The sequence below is a fragment of the Chenopodium quinoa genome, unplaced genomic scaffold (assembly GCF_001683475.1).
Source record: "Chenopodium quinoa cultivar QQ74 unplaced genomic scaffold, ASM168347v1, whole genome shotgun sequence".
Classification (NCBI taxonomy): Eukaryota; Viridiplantae; Streptophyta; class Magnoliopsida; order Caryophyllales; family Amaranthaceae; genus Chenopodium; species Chenopodium quinoa.
The window spans coordinates 4,777,653-4,784,800 of NW_018742681.1; positions in this window are offsets into that span (position 1 = coordinate 4,777,653).

A 7,148-nucleotide genomic window follows, 5' to 3' on the forward strand; every position below is an offset into this window, starting at 1 on the left:
GATAATTAATGACGTGAAAGTTACTCATCACTAGGTTTGGTTTTTGGGGAGATACAATCAAGTGTCTACACTAACCATAACAACCAGGTTCATTAAACCACCATACATGTCACAAATGCCAAAAATACAATCATTTCCCTACCTAAACTAACTTATTCAGTCTAACCTACCATCATCTGCACAACATCACTGTCATGCCTTCAAATACACTAATAGAAAAGCAAAGAAAATCCAGGCCACAAATAGAGCAATGGAGATTTTTTTTTTCATTCCTAGACGCCTTCATCAGTTCAATTCAAGTGTGGAAAAACTCCATTTTTTTTATCATTCAACTTATCCTCCTTAATTCCCAAATTCTTCTTAACTTTCTTCAATTGTTCCTTAATGAAATCAATTTCAATTTCAATTTCTTTTTCAGCAACTTGAGTATACTTTTCAAACACTTGGAATCATAGATCATTAAGGTCTTTATTGTTAGCATAAATCCATTGAAAGAATCTACAATCACCCTCATGCAAAAAAATAAATAAATAAATAAAACCAAATCAATTCAATTTGAAAACCTTAATTTCATAGTCCCAATTTAATTACCTTTCAAACACTTAATTAATTACGTAAATGAATTTCACTTTTCACCACACTTATAAGCCAATTAGGGCATCCATAGAACTTCATCGGGTGTTATCACCATTCTTCACCGTCTGAGTTATTGCTTCCAACCCACATCTGCATTTCAATTTTGGAGAATCCCAACCAAATGTCCTTGATGAAGAAGAACCACTTGAATCAATTTGTCTCCTACTACCCATTGCAACCAAATTTGACAAAGAAGAGAGGAAATTGAGAATGAAAATACAGAGCAAAAATGGCGATTTACTTTCTTAAAATAGAGAACGAAGAAAAAACGCATTGCAGACCTAGCATTTTAAACTAAAGAGGAAAAAAAATTAAAAAGGAATATGATCATTGGAAGCCACGTTGGACCAAAACCGACTACAACAAGTGAGGTAACGTGTAGGGACCATTAAAGAGGATTGGGGGTAAAGATGAGATTATATAAAAATATCCTAAATGTGGGATTATTGTTAACGAACACCTCAAAAATGGGATTATTCCGAGCAATTTTTCCATAAAGGAAAGGTAAAATTTCAACCAATGAATGACACGTGTCAATCACTGTGTAAGGAGGGTGATCCCATCATAAGGGGGTCCTTCCTTAAATGTCCATGGCCATTTAAAAGCCTAGGACTTTACACTTGTTAAGGTGTGGTAGGATTTGAATTTCTGACTGTTTGGGGGGCCTTGAATTAGAATTGATTCTATCATTACGCTTTTTAATAAGAAACAAGTAGAAGTCGCCAATGAGTTTTGGGAAAACTCATAAACCTCGTTCATGCCTTTCTTCTATGTGGAGTTCATAGAATAATTAGCACGAATCGCAAGTTTTCACATGCCCAAATTGGTCTACATAAACTAGAAATGAGTTCGGGAGCGAGGGTACTGAAATAACGTTCCCTTTAGGGGGGAATCGGTATTCTAGCCCTAGTACGACCTCTACTAGATCTTCCTTTTTAACAATTTCATCACCAAACAATATATGCAACGCGATACCTAAAACTAAGTTAGTTGATTTTATTTACACACATTAATTCACGTAGGAATTACATTGCAACATCGTTATTCTTTATTTAATCAAATTCGTGAATATGACAAGAAATAAACAATATTCGCCTTAGTTTAAGTGATCAACCAACAATTAATTATTTCATTATAATCTTATTTAACGTGAGAAACTATGTGGAATTGATTAATTAAACCTTTTAAAGTGATCAAGCAACTCTAATTAATTTATTAAAGTTCTTTTAAACTAGAAAATAAAAATGATTTATCTAAGTGCTCGGGAATTTACCACTTCTTTTTGCTAGATCTCTGTTTAGAACACTTGTGGACTCCTTCTTGTTCGAGAATCTCCACCGTAGTAACAAAATATCAAAGGGGTGAGTGTTTAGGACAAGAGGGGTTAGGTATCACAAGTTCACAAGTTTTTCGCCAAGAGTTTAGGGTTAATTTCCGTCTGTTTAAACCTTGGATTAAGCCTTTATTTATAGGGAATTGGTAGTGTAGGGAATATTTCAAGCGTTATCCCTAGCTTAAACCCCACTGTGATCATACACTAAAGTATGGTGACGTCCAAAGGGAAAGAAGATAGAGCAAAAGAGTCGCCAACAAGTTTAGGAACTTGTAAACCGTTCACAGGGTGAAAGTTATACCCCTTAACGCTCCAAGAGATTGTCAACTCCAATAGGTCTGGAACCATGACTGGTAGTTCGAGGATGAAAGTACAAATCAAACCTAAAAGAGATTGAACATGCCTTAAAAATAGGCATCTACTTTATTCTGATCGTATTCATGTGCGCTTTCTGACTAACATGCAATCAATAGGATTAACCCTAAACCTGTTGAATCTATGTTGGTTGAATATTAATGCACAAATAAACTATTTTTGGCGATCACTTGAATTATAATAAAATTAACTCTAACAAGATTATCAATTATCTTATTAAGAGTTATTACAAGTACCAATTCCCTTTAAACATGCATAAAATGTGTGATCAAGCAATAACAATAAATATAATCAAGCAACATAATAATAAATAATTATAATAATCATCATAACTATAATCATAAATCATAATCATGTTAAAGCATAATAATAGCAAGATCCTAAGCATGATACTAATAAGATTAAAAACAAACCCTAGCATGTCATTAGACAATAAAAATCAAATATTTAGCCCTAAAATGATACTAACATGAATATTAGGAAGAGAATATAGGAAGCATCATACTTTTAATCATACTTGATATTAGGAATTTTTAGTTATTACCCTAAACATGATACTAGGAAAATCAAAACACCCTAACATGACATTAGGAATCATAATAACAACCTAAACATGATTTCTATATCATAATATCAATAAAACTATTAAAGGACTTACGTGGATGCCTCGTACCTCTTTCTAATAACAAAATACACGCGTTAGTAACTTCAAGGAGAATAATAAACAAATAAATTAAATTAAGTAATTGAAAGAGAGATTTATGACCAAACCCTTAAAAATTAAAACCTTTCACGTCTAGGGCGAAGGCAACTTCGAACAATTCTAGGTGTTTCTTGGTCTTGTGAATGCGGAATTTTGTTTGTAAAAGGCTAGGCTAGAAATAGGGAGAGAGAATCAATAAATTCTTAATGAGAGTTGGTGAGAAGAAAGAATTAGAAAGAATAAGAATTGATGATAATTGATGATTGAAAACAGAGGTTTTAGGAGGCTATTTATAGAGAAAATCAGCCAAACGGATAGAAAAACAAATTAGAGTTTCGACGAGGATAAAGGAGATTAGCGCCAGGTGCTAAAGCTAGCGCCAGGCACCATGCATTAGCGTCAGGCGCTAATGTCTGTCGTCAGGCGCTAATTAATATTTTCACGCGTTTTCTTAATAAAGATAAAATTTAGCCGTATAGAAGGGCAAAATCGTATTTTCCTTAAAAACACTCTTTTATTCTGAATAAAACTTGAAAAAGTCAACCAAAGTCAATTTATCAATGCTTATTGAATTAGGAATGAAAAGAACCTTCTAGAATAATCTAGAATACTAAAACCAATTTTAATTGCATTACGAATGATAAATCCATATTAGGCCCTGCTCTATATCATTGGGCCCCATATAAGGATCAAACCGGGCCCAATTTAGTAATTTGGCCATAACTTCCTCATTATTCATCGGAATTGGGCTTATAATATATCTTCGGAAAGATCTTTTCATGCCCCATCCAACTACACCATTATTGGACCTTTGCTATGGACCAAACTAAAATGGATTGGATTTTTTGTTAAAATAGATTTTCAAAAAACAGAGAGAAGAGAAAATAAATTAAAACTATCCGCAACACTAGACTTTCCACACTTTCACTTCATTTGATTATGATTCGACGAGAAAGGTACTCATCACCGGGTTTGGTTTTGGGGAGACACAAATGGGTGTCTACAAAAGCCCCCACTTTGACTAAGTTTGGGAAACGCAAGTTTTGAAAACAAAAGTCAAAGTATCGATAGCGTCGAGAATGATTCAGAAAATTCTGCGATCCTAAATTATTCTCTAAAGGTAACCTGATTTGCTGTTGTATTGTTGTATTTCTATATTTTTTACGACCTCCTGCAAGCTAGAGAATGCCGCTTGAAGACTGCTACACTTATAACTGCCTCCAATTCCGCCATGATAGACTTCTGCAAGCTAGAGAACCCCATCGAAGATTGCTTCGCTTGAAACCACCTTTTAGCGCAAGCCAGGGAACACGATCGAAGACAACTTCACTTGAAATCACCTCCATTTTTTTGTGACAAATCTCCACAAGCCAAGGAATAATTCCGAAGATATCCTTGCCTGAAGTTATCCTCATTTGTTGCGATAACATTCCGAGGAAAATTACCGAAGTCTTACGCTTGTCGATCTTTAAAAGCTCGCTTGAACTTTGCTTCCGCTATGCCAATACGTTGGCGCTTTTGCTGCTTTTAAACCTGTATGTCGGTGCCTTCTGCTGAATTATGAACCCGTATGTTGGTGACTTTTGCTGTATGAACCATTATGTCGGTGCCTTGGGATGAGCCAATGCTTAGGCGCTTTAAGCTAAGTGAGACGATCATTCATCAAGTCAATCACTTTATGCAATTGTAATCGAGCCGACTACTAAATCATTTCAAATTTCTTAGAGGGGCTAACTGGCATACTAAGGAACCCAATATATTGTAAGAGGTCGAAATAACCACACTGATTACCTGAACATTCTGTCGCCGCTGAAATATTGCTAACGCCACATATATGGCTCTTGCGCCAGGCGTTAAGCCTTATCGTCTGGCGCCAAGGTCTGTCGCTTGGCGCTAGAGTCGGGATTTCCATATATCCCCTTTCTTCTTCATTTACGCTACTGCTGTTCTTTTTGTTCGAGAAATCGCCCGTGAATTTCAATTCATCCGTTCTTGCTCGTTTCTCAACCAAATTCACTCACATTTGTCGCAAATCAAACTTATTTCAGCCATATTCCCGATCTATGTATGTTTTCTACAAACTCACTCCGGTTTTAATGAATTTGGCACATGTTTGTTCACGAATTTCATGAAAATTCGAAACTTGAATTGTTTAATTCACTTTGTTTGTCAAATTTTATGCCATGAAATTGCTTAATTATGTTTATATATTTCCTTGGGAGAAATTTGAGACTTGTTTGACTCAATTTGGTGAAGAAACGAACAAATGACCATTGTTGGACCTTTGAAGGTCGGGAATACAATGTGGCTTGTTCTTGATGTTTTTGCTAGCAATTCTTGTCCAATTTTTAACAATAATTACCATAGGATTGCAAGAAACTGTTTGAATGCTTGAAAAATGCCGTATATGCTCAATTTGGAATTGTGCTCTGTTTTAGTACTACGTACTCTTTTTTTTTAGCGAACATAGTATCATGCGGCTAGGCGAACCTTTAATTTATGATTATTTTGAACAATGTAGCATGTTTAGACAGTGAGGTTCGGGTTCACGGTCCTGAGACGCACGACGGGAGCATGAGCCCGTAGAGGACGATGTCGACCCGTCCACTTCTCCCGGTCCTCTCCCTGAGTGGGATGAGCGGACTCTGTTCTTCTCCCCCTTCCACCATATTTCTGAGAGGGTATGACGTAGGATCACAATTGGTAGAAAGCGCTACCACAACTCAGTCTATGACACCTTGGGCGACCTGTATAAGATGTACGGTTGGCATTGACGGGGAGGTGAGACTTCTCTGGGAGTCTAGCGGATTAACTGCGTTGTTTAAGACCTTGGAGGCCATGATTGCCTGTAGCGGGGGTCAGCACATGGCTCATGCCCTGATGGAGTTCTTTTGGGACACCACCAACACTTTCAACTTTCCCTTGGGTGAGATGATGGTCACCTCGACCGACTTCAGTCTTATTACGGGACTGGATTTTAGTTTTGTTACGCTGTCGTTCGACAACGAGATCAGCGTATTTTCTTTTGAGGTCGAGGAGCTGCTGGGTCCGATTGCTATTCGGGCTCGTGCTGAGGTAGATTCGACTCAGTTTAGAGCCAAGGGAATTCGCCGTTTGACTCTAGCGGCGGCTTTCGAGGATGATACGACCATCCGAGAGCAGCGGGTGCGCATCTTTGTGCTTATCATGCTGTCAGGGACGTTTTCCGCTGACAAGGGTAGTAGAGTGCTGCTTTACTACCTACTTGCAGTCCGTGATCTACATTTGATCGGGACTTACGACTAGGCCAACTTGGCCTAAGTTGACTTTGTTCGAGCGTTACGAGACTCGTGTCGACAATGGTCCTTCACGGGGAACGTCGCTCTATCCGACTTTTGGAGAGTCGTAGAGGTATACTTTATCTCCCATAATGTTTAGCTCTTAAGCTTTGATTAGCACTTGCTAATGTTTTTTTCCTTTTGTAGATCTTGTTCTACGAGTACTTTCCCTCAGTTGCGCTGGCGAGACCGTCGCCGCGCAGATTTCCAGTGAGTGCCTCTTGGGGAGGCCGCCGCGCTGGGATGTCTACTGCTTATGTCCGAGATCAAATCATCTTGGGGACATATGGAGCAGTCGCATATCTTGGAGAGAGGGTTGCTGTAGACACCCATTTGTGTCTCCCCAAAACCAAACCCAGTGATGAGTACCTTTCACGTCGAATCATAATCGAATGAAACGAAAGTGTGGAAAGGTCTAGTGTTGCGGAAAGTTTTCTTTTCTTTTCTCTTCTCTCTGTTTTTGAAAACTTCATTTTAAGAAAACACCAATCCAGTTTGGTTGGTCCATGATATGGGTACAATAGTGGTGTAGTTGGATGGGGCTTGCAAAGACCTTTCCAACAATATATTATAAGCCCAATTCCGATGAATATTGAGGAAGTTATGGCCAATTTACTAAACTGGGTCTGGTTTGAGCTTTAAGTACGGCCCAATGATCTATGGGAGGGCCTAATATGATTTATCATTCCTAATGTAATTAGGAATGGTTTTGGTCTTCTAGAACATTCTAGAAGGTTGTATCATTCTTAATTTAATAAGGACTCTTAAGAGTTTTAATCCAGAT